The 16,509-nt window shown below is 46.5% G+C and overlaps 1 long non-coding RNA gene across 2 annotated transcripts in view; it reads left to right on the forward strand.

Annotated features, from left to right (window-relative positions):
- Positions 1 to 141: 141 nt before the first annotated feature.
- The window catches only part of LOC125909862 (uncharacterized), a 21,257-nt gene continuing 4,889 nt past the window's right edge, over positions 142 to 16,509 (forward strand). For both annotated transcript variants that reach the window (XR_007453792.1, XR_007453791.1), the window contains exons 1-3: positions 142 to 1,776; positions 4,528 to 4,706; positions 8,374 to 8,457. This is a non-coding gene — a long non-coding RNA (uncharacterized LOC125909862). The remainder of the gene's footprint in view (positions 1,777 to 4,527; positions 4,707 to 8,373; positions 8,458 to 16,509) is intronic.

Here is a 16,509-nt window from a genome sequence, read left to right on the forward strand (position 1 = left end):
TTCTTCTTCTTCTTCTTCTTCTTCTTCTTCTTCTTCTTCTTCTTCTTCTTTCCCCACCCCCACCCCCACCCCCAGCTGCAGTTTGGGAAACACAAAGACTTTAATAATTATATGAGCCACAGATATGAACACACACTCTGCATAAGGTAAAGTACAAATAGGAAACAGAATCATTGGAAAATATGCTACCTCAATAGTCAAAGAAACTCAAACTAAAACAAAGAAATACCTTATTTAATATGCAAGTCATTCAAAGGTTACCCCCAGTGGCAAGTAGGGTCTGGTAAAAGCTGTATGTATTTATCACTGGCTAAAATACAAATCAGCTCAGCCCTTTGGTCAGGCATATGTCAATTCATGCAGCCATAAAAATATTGATGTCTTTTTTTAAAGTATTGTTATCTCTAACATGTTTTTTATTTTATTTTTTTTAAATTTTTTCTAACGTTTATTTATTTTTGAGACAGAGAGGCAGAGCATGAACAGGGGAGGGTCAGAGAGAGAGGGAGACACAGAATCTGAAACAGGCTCCAGGCTCCGAGCTGTCAGCACATAGCCCGACTCGGGGCTCGAACTCAACGGACCGTGAGATCATGACCTGGGCTCGGAAGCTTAACTGACCGAGCCACCCAGGTGCCCCTATTTTATTTATTTTTTTAATGTTTATTTATTTTTGAGAGAGAGGGAGAAACAGAGAGAGAGGGAGACACAGAATCTGAAGCAGGCTCCAGGCTCTGAGCTGTCAGCACAGAGCCCCATGTGGGACTTGAACCCACGGACTCTGAGATCACGACCTGAGCTGAAGTCAGATGTTTAGCTGACTGAGCCATCCAGACGCCCCAAAATATTAATGTCTTTTGACTTAGTAATCCCAACTCCTGGAAATTTGTCCTGGGGAAATTGTTTCCAAAGAAGAGAAAAAGCTGTGTGTGGGAAGATCTTCATTCATCTGTATCCATCAAAGGGAAAAGGTGAGGGGCTAGAAAGAGCGATGGTTTTGCAGTCAAGTGTCTGGGGTTTGATGGCTTGATCTTGGGATCTGCCGCTTAGTGTCTGTGTGGTGTTGGATAAGTGACTTGATCTCCCTAAGTCTGTATCTGCCAGGATGGAAGGAGGGGAATCAGGCTGGGAGAGTCGTGTGGGACCAGAGTATGGAGGATCTTGACTGCTAAGACAAGGTCCCCAGGCTCTATGAAGTGGGTAAGAAGAGCATTGCAAGTATTTGACCCGAGCTCCACCTCAGGAAAGTTAAGCTGGTGGTGGCATATAAGATATATGCAACTAGCGAGAAGGTGGAGGTAGGGAGGCCCTTTAGAAGGCTTCCACAGTAGTGTATATGAGAGGCAATGACTAATTAAATGATGCAGCCTAAATTGTGCGAGTACTTTGTGGGTGATGAGTCATTATCATAAATCTCCAGCCTCCCCGAAGCATCTATTTTATAGCCTGCACTGAGCAGAAGTATCACCTAATAATACCTTATATTTCTAAAGCCTTTTACGGTTCAAAAAGTGCTTTCATGCGTATTCTCTCATACGATCTTCTAGGGTGTTTACAAGTTGGTATTGTGAAGGACTTGTCCCAGATATTGTAGCAGGCCTATTCATTTATAATTTCCAGGGTCCACCCCTCCTCTCCTTCCCTCAGTTCCCTTTTGTTCAGTATTCAGCACTTTCCAGTTCTTTTTTCCATTTCACTGCAGAAAAAGAAAAAAAAAAGAAAAGAAAAGAAAAACAGAGTGGCTGAACAATGCCCCCTGCTTAAGTCCCCCAGAAGGTGGGTAAGTCATCAATGTGCTGAATTTGAGCACATTTGGTTTATTTAATCATGTATTCATTTTTCTCTGATTGCACTGGAGTTTCACACATTCCACCATATGTTGTCTCCATGATGCTGTGCACACACGAGCGAGAACCCATGTGGGGGCCTAGCTTTCCCTCTCTTCTCTCCATCTCCAGCCCATTTCCCATCCCAGAGAGGGGCGTCTCCCTCTGGAGGCCCAAAAAGGGATCCCCAGTTACACAGACCCAATCCCTGAGAAATGGGACTTGTGATCACCTGGGAAATCTGAGGTCCTGGCCTCCACTGTGATCACAACGTCCTAACTCGGGGCTTCTCTGGCTTCCAGAGGCACTAATGAGCAGGGCTGAGCGGTAATTAAGACTGTGCTCAGCTCCCCATCACACAGCACAGCTGCAGCCAGCCAGGAGGAGGGAGAGGGAGGAGGACACGAAGGATGCCTCCAGCCTTCTCTTCCCACTCTGAGCCCACTCTCCAGGGCTCTGTTTAGTGCAGCAAGGGGGAGTCAGTAAAGCCAAATAATGAGGGAATAACTGTAGGATTCAGCTGCCCAAAGCTGGGGAGGAAGCATCCAGATGCCGGCCAGGTGTTGCTTCTCTATCCCATGAGGCGCCAGTGGGCCAAAGCTGTGCTTTTGTCAGAGGTGAGAAGTATCCTATTTTGCAACCAGCCTGGCACAACAGGACCTGCATCAGGATAGGACTGTGGTCCCTCAAGGTAGGGGCAGCATGATACATGCCACCCACTATTCATTGCCATGCAGATATACCATTGCTTCTGGGGAGGCTTCTGAGACCTTCTCTGGCCCATACCCTAGACCAAGGCTCCACTCTGGGTGAGGACCAACAGCAATAACAAATACTGAGTGAGCAACACTGAGCCAAGTTCTGGAGACCCACAGATCCATATGACCCAGTCTCTTCCAGACAGCATACTCTCCAGAGAGGGGGCAGATGTGGAGAGATATGACTGCTATGATAGTGGTAAGAACAAATTCTAAGGGAAACAGAGTAGCCTGGGTAGATTGAGGATAGCTCTGCTTGTATAGTGGCAATCGAGTCATGTCTTGAAGCAGAACACAGATTCACCAGAAAAGAGCTTTTTGGCAAAGGGAACAGAGCCAGCGAAGGCATGGGCATGAAATAGCAGATGGCCTGTCCTAGTGCAGTGAGCATTCAGATCCAGACGGTGAGGCAGACCTGGTGCATAGCTTGAGTGGAGAGAGGAGGGATGGATTCTAGGGGTCGCTGGCCTGGTGGGAGCAATTGCCAGTCTGACTCACATTCCCCAGTTTACACCACTTTCAGGTGCACAGATGCTCCCAATCAGAATCCGTGGGGAGCTGTCCCAGCCCCAGGTGCTGAGCAGGAGAGGGATCAGGGGTGAGTTGAGGGGCTGACGGAGAAAAGCCAGAGCTAGAGGGAAGGGGATTAGGCAGAAGGAAAAGGCCCCATGCTCACACAGGGACGCAACTGCAGCCAGGGGAGAGGGGTGCCTGTTGCTAGGCTGGAGCCTGGGCCTCATGTGGGGCGGCGGTCACCCTTTTCCTTCCTGTCCTCTGCCAACTTCTTCAAGAGTCACAGGTACCTGAAGGTCCCCAAAACCTACTCTGTCCCCAGGTAAGGGATAGAAGTATTCAGTGATGATTCTGTAGGGGCAGAACTGGGAGGTTATGTCAACCACTTCCCAAACATGTAAACCTATGAGTCAGAGAAAGAAAGGTTAGCCTCAAAAATGCTGAATCTTCAGTAACATTGTGAACACTTTCAAATATATACAATCAGGACTCATTTCAAATAGCCTTTTGCAAGCATGCTAACTTTTTTTTAAGTAGGCTTCATGCCCAGCACAGAGCTCAATGAAGGGCTTGAACTCACAACTCTGAGATCAAGACCTAAGCTGAGATCAAGAGTCAGACGCTCAATCGACTGAGCCACTCAGGCACCCCAAAGCGTGGTAGCTTATGACCGCTGGGTTATGGCCATCCCCTCTCCTGCCAAGAATCAAAAGACTTCCCCTTTCCTTATCTGAGTGACATGATGAAGTTCTCCAAGGGTATTTTGGGCTGACTGATGAATAAAAGGAGCCTGGAATGCTGCTGTGTTAAGTCAGCCACCTCTTGGCTGGTGAGTGCACACTTCATGACTTTCCTGCATGTAGATTTTTCAGTTCATGACAAGCTTCGTTTTCATTCTGAGCTGGTGGTCTTGTTTTCCAAGGCAGTGTTTCCCAAAAGGCTTGAGATCTCTTGCATGGCCATGGCTCAAAAGTTTGGAAATGAGATCCACAGGTGAGCTGTGTTCTCTACGGAGCTAACCTGAGGCTGCCCTGTACCCCTTGTCTCTCCCTTAAGGGGTCACAAGGTCAACAGGACACCTGTGGACACCTCTTCCCGGTGCCTGTATGTCTGCCCTGTAGGAGAAAGGTGTAAGGAGTGGAACGGGTATATCTGGACAGGGAGGAGGGCTGTGAGTCCAAGCCTCCTTCACACATGGGAAACAAAATATCTGGCTTCCCTTCTTGTGCCCTTGTCAGAGAAGTGGATCTGGGACCCAGCCTCGTCTCTCCCCCCTGACTTGACAGGCATGGGAAGCGACTGTGGAGGGAACTTCAGAGCTGGGGGAAGTAGAGGGAGGATTGCCTTTTATTTTGAGTATCTTTCTTTGGACTTTTGCATTTATAATATTTCTATTTTTGAAAGAATCATTTGGTTCCTTTTTCTTTTAGCATATTTTCTTTAGAGCAACAGAGGCTTTTGCAATATGGAAAAAGTGACATTTGATCTGAAGGAGTGTGGAGGGGAGCTCTGAGTGTGGGGGACTGACCTTTACTAACCACCTACCCAGAGCGGAGGCTGGAGAAGCGCGAGCTGAGCCTGCAGCAGTGATGTCTGGTGCCCTCCACAGGTCAGTTCACAATGGGAGTCTCGGTGACGACCCGGAGCTGTGTGTGCGTGCCTGTGCTCGCCCCGCTCTCCAGCGGATTCTGTGGATGGCTCTGGCTAACGCGTCTGTCCACGCGCTCTGTTGCCAGCTGTCCCAGTTCTCTCTTCCTCTCTCCCTCTCTCCTTTCAGCCCAGCCTGGAAGCCCCAGGGCTGGGCCAGAGGGAAGCAGTTGTTGCTGTTTTTCCCCAGCTCCCGCTCAAACGTGACACCACAGAAAGGTCAAGCCCACGTGGTTCTGCACGTCCCCTGCCTGGCCCGCCCTGGCTGTTACCATGACGACTCCTGGGCTGGAAATGTCCTTAGCCACCTCTACTCAGCATGTTAGGTGGCTGTCCCAGGCTCCGTTCTCAGAAAAGCCACTCCAGCCAGCTGTTCTGGAGTTATAGGTCTTCTGGGAATATGGACAGACAGATATAGAAAAACAGATCAAGTCAGAGGCACACACACCGACAGAGACAAAGAGAAATAAGGCATATTTAGGGACCCAGAGAATGTGAAGAGGCAAAAAAGTGAGATGGTGACAGGGTCTCAGTGATGCAGGACTGAGGGATGATGAACAAAGCACAGCAGAGTCTGAGACAGAAACAAGAAAAGAGACAAAGAGAGGCACAGCAGACTCATGACAACAAGGGTGAGAGAAGCCCCCACTGAAGAGTAATGGAGATGGCCTGAGGGAGGCAGAGAGGGGAAAGGGGACAAGTGTGACAGGAGTTGGCCCACACTGCCTCGCTCCCATCCCAGTAAAGTGCCTTGTCCTGAGCCAGGCTCAGATCCAGTATTTGTCTCACCTCCCCAAGGTCTCAGGTGGGATCTCAGGTGATTTGCTGGCTGGGCTCTTTCTCTGGCTGGGTCACATTTGCCATCAATTTGCGTTGCCCTAAGCTACAAATGGTGAAGTTGAACCCCCCCCCCCCCCCCGCCAAGCACACACCCACACCCAGTCCCTCCTTGCCTTAGGGAGGCCCTTGGTTCCATTTCACCCCAAACTCGCCATAAATACCTACAGCTCAACCTCCTTTCTCCCAGGTGGTGGAATGGGTATTAGAGAACTGAGTAGGATGGTAAGAAATGAGGCAAAATTAGGGAGTTTGAGTATGACCATCAGAGGTGACGGAGCCCCTGGGCGGGGGGCAGTTAACTAATATGAAGGAGGAGAGAAGGGGTGACTGGAAAGACTGAGTACCGGTCAGGAATGCAGGGGTAAGAGGGTGAGAGGAATAGGGGAGGGGAGTGTTTGGAGTGCTCACCCAGGAGGCCAGAGGAGCAGTAACTGGAGTCACAGACCAACTAGGATTGGTCCTCCAGGCTGGCCAGGAATTTTGCCTCCAACATTAGGTCATTAATTTCCTATCTTAGAAGTGTCTCTAAGGCTTTGAGTGAGGTCTCTCAGGGTCTTTGAATTCTCAGTCATTCTTAGCCTTTTCTTCTTAAGAAATAATAGCCCATAAGCAGAGGAAACTTGGAGCCCATCCAGCCTCCAACCAGTTCTGTCCTTGACCATTGTAGAATGAACAGTACAACCAGTATCCCTAATGTCACCATGTTCCAGGCTCACATGTGCGTGTAGACTAGAACAGGTGGCAGCCTAGAGAGCCTAGTGCCTTGGTAGCCTCAGAGCAGACAGCCCAGTGAGGAAACTTGGCCCAGAAGGGAGACTTCAGCTCAACATAGCTGTGGGTGGACATCAGATAAGGCTATGCTGAATTAGCCAACTTGGAGAACTCCTTGGGCCACAGAAGCTAGAATGTGAAAATCAAAGGTCCCATTCTGTCCCTGGAAGATAGGTCCCAGACTGAATGGGAAAGGGACTGTGGCAGATGTTGTTGATGCCCTACCCCACATCCCTTCAGCCCACCTCTATGTCCAACTGCTGCTGTGATGGACAGTTCCAGGACATGTTCACGGTTTCCCATTTATGATATAATGATTTGTAAGAAATGTATATTTAGTCATTCAGATGACCAAAGTATCTTTCTCAGATATATTTGGTCTTCATCCACAGTTCCTGAAAATACTTCACAGCCATAAAGGTGAAAGGGGTGTCTTGTAATTACTGAAGTTGACTTATAGACTCCACCCAAAGGCAGTGGCTGGTTTCCAGGAGGAACAACTTTGTGATTAGAGTGTTGGAACTTTCAGTCCTACTCCCACCTCCACCCCAACCTCTGGGGAGGGGAGACTGTAGACTGAATCAGCCAATGGCCAATGACTCAGTCAATCATGACTATGCAATGAAACCTCCATAATAACCCAAAAGGACTGAGTTGGGAGAGCTTTGGAATTGGTGAACACATGAAGATTATGGAGAATGGTGTGCTTGGAGAGGGCATGGAAGCTTCGTGCCCTTTCCTCATACCTCACCTTATGTATCTCTTCATCTGACTGTTGACTATCACATCCTTTAATAAACTGATAAATAAATGTTAAGTATTTCCCTGAGTTCTGTGAGCCACCCTAGTAAATTAATTGAACCTAAGGAAGAGGTAGTTGAAACCTCCAATCTGTAGCCAGTTGGTCAGAAGAACAAATAACAGCCTGAGGACTGGCATCTGAAATAGGGAGTGGGAGGCAATTTTGTGGGACTGAACCCTTAACTTGTGAATCTGATGCCATCTCCAGGAAGATAGTGTCCGAATTGAGTTGAATTCTTGGACACCCTGCTGATGTATGAGAATTGCTTGGTGCTGTGTGTGTGAGAACCCGACCCACCCCCGTTGGAATTGGGTCCAGGAATCCTAATAGACCATCCTTCTCCTTCTCTGTGGGAGGCTTTTCTCAGCCTCTGCAGGGCAGCCTAGAAGTAGTAGGAGATTAACACTTCCAAAAGACAAACCTCAACCACTGAGGGATGGGGACTGGTGGAATTATAGCCATATTTCCCCATCGCTCAGTGGGAGAAATTCTGAGCTGTGATCTTTTATGCGCCTCAGAGTGATCCCAGAGGGACTGAGCCCTAACTACCCACAAGGAACCACTCACTAGACCCTTCACCATCTCATTCTCTTTGCTGCATTATTCTTGCCTACCCCCTAAAATAAACTGTCTACATCCAAGACCTTGTCTGATGGTATGTGTTCAGAAGACATAAAAAAGCACAAGGGCTGTCTTTCTGTGATCTTCCCTGCCAAAAAGTCTGTCCCACAAGGCTGGGCTAAGATAAGAATTGTTGGAGAGCTCTGCCTCTGACTGATTGTTGGTAAGTGATCAGATGTTTGTTGGAAGAGGTCATTATCATGTAAGGAGGTCATTATCATCTAAAGAGCTCAACAGCTCCTCCTCCAAGATTTTGCGGAGTCCAGGGCTGACTTATTAGCAGCAAGCACCTGTAGGTCTCTGATGGACAACCATAGACTTTCATAACTGGAAAGGACCTTAGGGGTCACCTGATCCAACTTTCTATGAAATAAAGGAATCCCTTTTCAATATCTCTGATGCCTGATTGAACATATATTATTGGACAGCTATTAGAAAGTTTACCTTACACTGAATTGTGATTGCTCTCCCTGAAACTTACCCCCTAGTAAGGGGGTCCTAGTTTGTTCTTTGTATGTCAGTCTTTGATTTTTCTGCTCAAGACTCCTCCAAATATTTTAAGGCCAACCATGTTTATCATATCTTCTCTTTCCAGGCCAAATTTTATTGCCTTGACCTTTCTTCAAATGAGATGATCTTCTGGGCCTCCTTACCCTGGACCCCTACTCCAGGCAGCACTGTGAGTTTGTCAGTGTTCCTCTTTCATAGTGCCCAAATGATACTTCAGAGTCGTATGGCCAGTGCCGAATTTATTTTTATACTATTATAGCCCTAAGTACATTTCCACTATTGATTCCTAGAATTATAAACTTTGGCAGGTACACAACACTACTGACTCAACTGGACTGTAAAGACATTGAACATCTGTTGTTTTGGTTTCTCAGCATCCCTTTTGCTTTTCTTCAGGTAACAGCAACTCTCTCTCACTTCCCATTTTCAAATGGTTCTGGTGGGATTGGCAACCACGGTACCCTGTGCCTCTAGCCATAGGTTTTGGCCCATGACCTAGGCTCAGCCAATGAAAGCCAGTCCTTTCCCTGGTCACAGCAATTGGTTTGATGATTAGCATGTGACTCAGGCCAGGCCAATCAGAATCCTTCCCTGGGATTTATTATATGGAGTTGGAAGGGCTGGATTTGCTAAGCTGGGATGATGTAAAGAACTCCCAGCTCTATATCTGCTATACCTACACACAAAGAAATAGAGAAATTAAGAGTGAAAGAAAGAAGAGATTGAAGGTATTACTTGAGTATTTGGATCCAGATGACCTTGAGGCCATCTCTACTTCTGTCCTTATCAATCAATGTCCCTTTATGGTTTAATCTAGATTGAGTCTGTCTTCTGTTACTAGAACAAACTAATACACAGTTCTTTTTGTGTCCTCTAATTGTGTAGTTACTTTTTAAATCCTAAACGAAGGGCTTCATATTTATCCTTATTAGATTTCATACTTTGTCCCATCATTTCAGTCTACAAAAATTTAGAGTCTGATTCTGTTGGTCAGTCAATTACCTATCCTCTCATTTTTGGTAAGGGTGTCTTCTATGCACTTATCCAAATCATTAATAAAAATGTTCAGCTCAGCAGAGTGAGGAGGAAGAAGAAGAAGGAGGAGGAGGAGGGGAGGAGGGGGAGGAGGGGGTAAGGGAAAAGGGGGAGAAGAAGAAGAAAAGGAAACAAACAAGATATGAGCATCGTATCAGTTTATTAGTCAATGAGTACAATTTTTATATGGTTTTTCAAACAACTAAGAATTTACACTACTGTACTCTAATCCAACCTACACCTTCCATCCTGTCTCCCAGATCTCATGATTTAGTTGACCAGATGCTCTGCTGAAGGCTATGCTGCACCTTGGCATTCTGCTGAGATACCAATTGATAATCTCATCCAGGGGCACCTGGGTAGCTCAGTCGGTTAAGCAGCTGACTTTGGCTCAGGTCGTGATCTTGTGGTTCATGAGTTCAAGCCCCGCATCCGGCTCTGTGCTGATAGCTCAGAGCCTGGAGCCTGCTTCAGATTCTGTGTCTCCCTCTCTCTCTTCCCCTCTCCCACTCATTCTCTCTCTCTCCCTCTCTCAAAATAATAGATAATTTCATCCAAAAAGGACATAAGATAAAAAACCAAAAGTGGTCCTTTATTTATTTATTTATTTATTTATTTATTTATTTATTTATTTATTTTAGAGAGAGAAAGGGCATGTGAGAGGGGGAGAGAGAGAGGAAGAGAATCGCAAGCAGGCTCTACGCTCAGTGTGGAGCCCAATGTGGGGCTTGATCCCACAACCCTGGGATCACAACCTGAGCCAAAATCAAGAGTCAGATGCTCAACTGATGGAGCCACCCAGGCTCCCTGGTTCTATTCTTTAAAATGCTCAAAACTCAGGGTGCCTGTCTGGCTCAGTAGATAGAGCGTGCAACTCTTGATCTCAGGGTCATGAGTTCAAGCCTCATGTTGGGCATGGAGCCTATTTAAAAAATAGTAATAATAAATACAATACAATAAAGGAAAAAAATAAAATGATGATAAACTCTCAGTAACCCATCTCCTTACCTGTGCACACATGCATGCCCACATAGGTACCATCCCTCTTACCTATCTCTGCCTCCTCCCTCCCTGCTTATCTGCAAAATAACTGATTTTTTAAAGTGGATCAGGTCAGCATGAAGGGAGCAAAGAGTCTGTCTGTTTGGGAAGAGAAAAACTTTACTTCCGAACAATCTGTGACCTGTAGCACTTGGGAAAAAGAGGTGGGGAGAATGCCAGGAGATGAGTATATCTCAGCCACACATTGACTCATGGTGGGAAGTACCACCGCTTAAGATGGCCTCCAGCTGGAGGGTGGGGCCTCAAGGAGCAGAGACCCACCCACCTGTCGCTCCAGTCCAGCCTATAGGAGGCAGTGTGGTGCATCCAAGGAGCACAACAACACCACTTGCTAGCCACCCCCCACTCCCTCGTGCCAAACCCAGGTGTCAGGCTCCACTCCTACCCTCTCACACTTCATTCCACTAGGATACTGAGTTCCAGTGGTTCTTCCCCTCCAAATGCTTCCTTTATCCACTTCTCTCTAGGCTCAGAGCCACATCCTCGTTCGCATTACCATTATCTCGTCAAATATTTCTTCCGCGCCATTCGCTCTTTCTGGGACTAAAATTACACGTATATCAGACTGATTGATATTTTCCCACAGATCTTAGAAGCTTGGTTTTCTTTTTTCACTCCCACTCCTTTTTGCCCCTCTTTGTGTTTCAGCTTGGATGGTTTCTACTGACCTCTCTCAAGTTCATTGGTTTTTTTTCTCCCCTCAGCTGTACCTACTATGGAAAAACTTGTTGAAGGAATTCATCTCTGATATCACGTTTTTTATTTCTAGCATTTTTTTTTTAAGTAGGCTCCGTGCCCAACACAGAACTTGAACTCACGACCCTAGGATCAAGAGTAGGATGCTATACTGACTGAGCCATCCAGGAGTGCCTATTTCTAGCATTTGCATTGGACTTTCTCATAGTTTCTGTGTCTCTGCCAAGACTCCCTAAATGTTCATGCAAGTTGCCCACCCTTTCCCACTAGACCTTTTCACATATTATTATTATTATTTTAAAGTCCCTATCTGGTAACTCCAAAATCTGTGTCATCTGTGAATCTGGTTCTGTTGATTTCTGTAACGTTTTTTTTTGTTTGTTTGTTTGTTTTTTTTTTTTTTTTTTGAGAGAGAGAAAGAGAAAGAGCAAGCAGGGGAGGGGCAGAGACAGAGGGAGAGAGAGAGAATCCCAAGCAGGCTCTGCACGGCCAGCGCAGAGCCCCACGTGGGGCTCAAACTCATGAACCATGAGATCATGGCCTGAGCCAAAATCAAGAGTCGGGCGCTTAACCGACTGAGCCACCCAGGTGCCCTGATTTCTGTAACTTTTGACGATGGATTGTTGTGTTTTTTTCTTCTTTTTCATATGCGTCATAAATGTTTATTGAATGCCCATCGCATGTAAACAGTAGAGACTGAGGTAAATGGTATTTATGTCTGGAAGTGGCCATGCCTCTTCTGTTGGTCTGAGGGGTTGAGTCTGTTTAGGTCGGGGTCAGGCAGGGTTTGGGCTATGTTGTTCCCACCATTACCTTAGTGCATCACAGGCTTTGAATCCCTCTAGTAGTGGGCTGCTTAGAGTGTGGACTGGTGTGTCAGAGGATTTTTCTGGGTTCCTGCTCCACGGACCTCAACCATCCCTGCATGCCTGCCCTACACCAGCAGTGGAGTGCTCTTGCTTGTCATGTGGAGCCAGGCTCCTGGAGGGGCAAGACACGCAGTGGGGGTGGGTTGAGGGCGTGTGTCTCTGTTATCCTGGTTCAGCTTTAGTCTCAGGCACATCCCAAGGTCAGGAGTGAGGCTTTCTCATTATTTCTGCCCCTGTTCCCTCAGAAAGCCAAATTCTGCCTTACTATCTGCAGTTGGTTTTTGTGGCCAGTTTCTTGCCTGCTCCCCCAACGGAGCAGACCCTTGTTTGAATCCCCAGCCCCATAGTTGCCCGCTTCTCCCTTTGGGATAGAGGGATTTTGCTTCCATTCTTCCTCACCAGAGCAGTGGATCTTTGCCTGTGGCAAAGAAGGACAGAAATGTTTTTACTCCTCACCCCAAAGCAGGTGAGTTTTGCTTTCATTACTCCCCCTAAAACAAGAATCTGTTGCCCCTTCCTTAGCAACTTAAGGCTTTTGCTTAAGAGAGGGATTCTGGAAGCAGCTGAGGCTTTTTGCCTTTGCCAAGCAGCTGCCTTAATCAACTTCTGCATGCTTGCACCACCACGGAGGAAAGCCCTCTCCCATTTCCTGCCCAGCTCCCAGTTTTTCTCTGAACCTCCGGGGAGGCCTCTGGAAAAACACTGTGAGTACAAACTCTCCTGTGTCTGGAATAGTCTCCAGCTATTCTAAACGGACACACTAGCCCATGTGTAGCCTTTTAGCTTTTGTTAAAGTTTTTGTTGATTTCTTCTTACCCACTTGTATGATGGCCACCTCTTTCTTCCGTGCTCTGCTAAAGTTGAGACTGTTCACGCGTGTCTCTCTCTCCTTGAAAAGGCTTTATTTCATTGTCTTGTGACCTCAGCTTCCTGCAGATTCAAGAAAAGCTACGGTTTTGTAGATAATTCGGCTATTTCTCATCCCCGGGCAGGGGAGTGGCATTTTCTTGCAGGATTCTCTACCCTAAGTGGAGATGAAAGTCCTCAGGTCAGTCATCTCTTTCTTAGACAACCGCAGTCACCTCACAGCTGGCCCCTGCATCCAATTTTGCTCCTCTCCATACTGCATCCAGAATTAAGTATTAAAATTCTGTAACCATTAGAAACTAAAAGGGACTGAAAAATAAAATACCTGAAATTAGCTACATAAAATCCGAAACGTAGGTCATGGTGTGCCAGTTACCTATTGTCATGTAACAAACCAGCTCCAAACCCAATGGCTCAAACCACGGCATTTATTTTGTTCATAAATCTGCAGGGCTTCTCAGGGACAGCTTGTCTCTGTTCCACCTGGTGTCAACTGGGGTAGCTTGAAGGCTGGGGTCTGAAATCATCTGAATCTCTCACATGTCTGATGCCTGGGTGGGAAGATTCATGCTGGGGGCTAAACTGCTGAGAGCCAGCCCCTCTGTCTCTCCATGGCGTTTCTATAGTATGGTGTCCTCAAGGTTGCCAAACATCTTCTATGTTGGCTCAGAACTACCAAGGAACATATTGAGAGAGAGAGAGAGGAGTGCTTTCATGACCTAGCCTCAGAAGTCACATTATTTGTGCTGTACTCGATTAGCAAGGCACTTACATAGTCATACCCAGGTTCAAGGGGAGGGAGTGCTGACCCAACATCCCAAGAGAGGCATGTCCCCATCATACTTTAAGATGAAAGGGTGGGACGTGTTATGTTGATATGGCCACCTCTGAGGTCTGCCAAACATGATTCTATTTGTTCTGTAATCGTGAAACAATAGCTTCAAAGAAATCAAGCTAGAAAATAAAAATAAGACCACAAGCCATCAATTGCATTATTTCATATAGACATATCATTGCCAAGTGTGAATCTGTGCTCCCCTAATCAGTATAATCATGTCATACCCATGGCAACCATAGCTTGCATCTTTCTAGATGCAAATCTGATCCTGTCACTACCCCTCTTAAAATGACCCATTATCTCCTTGTCCCCACAATAAAACCCAAGCTCCTTAACATGGCTTAGGAAGCCCTTGATACCTGGCCTTGTTTATTAATTTCCCAACCTCACCTTTGGATGTTTCTTCCTTTGTCCTTCATGCTCCAGCTACACTGAACTACTTTCTAGTCTCCAAACTTTCTTTTGCCTTTAGGCCGATGTACATGCTGTTTTCCTCTTCTGGGACTTTTCTCTGTCCCCATGTTCTTCTCCCTCTGTTTTCATGGTCTGACTGCTACTCATTTTTCTGGACTCGGCTTCCCTAACACAGCCTCTCTCCTACTTCCCACCCTGACTGGCCTAGGGTTCTCCTATCTTCTTCCCCATGCTCTAAAGATCCCTGTGCTTACGTCTTGACTCCTCAGCACCAGTGATGACAGCACTAATTAGCTAGGCCATCTCTCTCCTTCCATCATTGTGTGGGAAGATGTGGTTTCGCTTTATTCACCACCGTGCACAGTGCAGGGTCTCAACAAGTATTGGCTAGGTGAATGAATCCGTGCCTGAGATAACCCACTTCTGGGTTCAAGTAAACAACTCTCCCACAGACCTAAGATTGCTATGGCAGTGTCCTGTCTTGAATCTTATAACTCAGGTAGGGACAAAGCTGGCTGGGATGGTTTGGAATTTTCAGGAAAATATTGCCTGTTTCATGTGGCTGGAGCTTTTCTTAATCTTGGGGAGCCACTCCAAGGCAGGGCCAGGGAGTGGCCCCAGGGCGTTTTCCCTCTTCCAGCAACAGTCCTGGTGGGCAGGCCTGCCTGGGAGAGGCACACCTCAGCAACAGCTGGTGGGACGTTTGTTTACTTGCTGTCCCTACATCCAGAGCCTATTTCTGGAACAGGTACTGGATGCAAGCCTGTGCCATTCCAGCCCTGATCCTACCAAAGCCCTGGGTGATGAGCGTGCCATGTGGCAGGAGAGAACAGTGTGGCAGTCACTTACCTTTCCTCCCTGGCTCTAACCCAACCTTCTTTGGGTATGCCACATCATTTCTGCTTTGCCCTATTGGCAAAAGTTGTCCTCCCTTGGCTCTGTGGTTTAGCATTAAATATTGCTCCGTTTGCTCTGTTTCACTTAGGGAGCCCTCTCAACTCAAATCTGATTTGAGGAAGTGCTAACTGGAGTTCCTTGGAAATTTCCAGGGTCAAAGAAAAAAGATCAGCGTTTCTGGCCAGTAGAATTTTTCCTACATTTAGTCCAATTTCTGAAAGAAAATTGGAATATAAAGAGATCATTTGACTTGTGATCACACAGTAAGCCACAAGACAAAGATAGCACCTGAGACTCTTAGATTCAAATTTAGTACCATTTTAATAGTCTAAGTTAAGTCTATATTAAAAAACTAGCTTTGGAAGCTAGTATCAAATTTGGTTTCGCTATGGGGTGCCTGGCTGGCTCAGCTGGAGGAGCGTCCTCAGTTGGAGGATGAACTTGGGTTCGTGGGTTTGAGCCCCACATAGGGTGTAGAGATTACAAATAAATAAAAACTTAAATTTTTTGGTAAATTGTGCTTCACTTGTTTTAAGAGCCATCACTCAGGTTGTCACCTCTAAACCATAGTTGTGGGGCACCTGGGTGGCTCAGCTGGTTGAGAGCCCAACTTTGGCTCAGGTTGTAATCTCATGGCTCCTGAGTTTAAGCCCTGCATTGGGCTCACTGCTGTCAGTGAGGAGCCCACTTTGGATCCTTGGCCCCTCCCCCACTTGTGCTTTCATTCTTTCAAAAATAAAATTTAAAAAAAAAGAAGAAGAAGAAAAGAAACCATAGTTGCAACTCGCTGAACTCCCTTCTGTGGAAATCTGCCTCTATTAAAGAGTTAAGTGAGGGGCGCCTGGGTGGCTCAGTTGGTTAAGTGACTGACTTCGGCTCAGGTCATGATCTCATGGTTCGTGGGTTTGAGCCCCTTGTCGGGCTCTGTGCTAAATGCTTGCTCAGAGCCTGGAGCCTGATTCAGATTCTGTGTCTCCTTCTCTCTCTGCCCCTTCCCCGCTTGTGCTCTGTCTCTCAAAAATAAATAAATGTAAAAAAAATTTTTAAAGAGTTAAGTGAGCAGGCAGCTGAAGATCTAGGACTTTCATCCCATACCTCACCCAGATTTTCACGTGGGGCTAAAAGCCTTCCAGTTCTGCAGTTCCTCTAACTCCATTTCAGTTCCTCTAACTCAGTTTCCCACCTTCTCATACTAAAATTTCTGTTTCTTAGGAAATGGGAGGTAGGGAAAAGGCAAAGCTGGAATCTTGACTGAACTACAAAAACACTATTTTCTGGTGCAGATACATTCTCTGTCTGATGATTGACTGCTCTTTAGGAGGGTGTTTTTGGGACCTTATTGCTTTTTTCTTAAATTGTTGTTATTTGAGAAAGAGTCATTTTTGTTTATCATGAAGGGAGAAGAAAACTCAGTCTTTAAAAAAAAAAAAAAATCTATCCAATGAGAGCCATCAGATGGCCCCGTAGGAAGTGTGGTCCAGCACCTGAACCCCAGGCAGAGACAGAAACTTGCAAGCTCAGTCCAGGGCCAGGTGACTGTCAG

This window comes from Panthera uncia, assembly GCF_023721935.1.
Source record: "Panthera uncia isolate 11264 chromosome B3 unlocalized genomic scaffold, Puncia_PCG_1.0 HiC_scaffold_1, whole genome shotgun sequence".
NCBI lineage: Eukaryota > Metazoa > Chordata > Mammalia > Carnivora > Felidae > Panthera > Panthera uncia.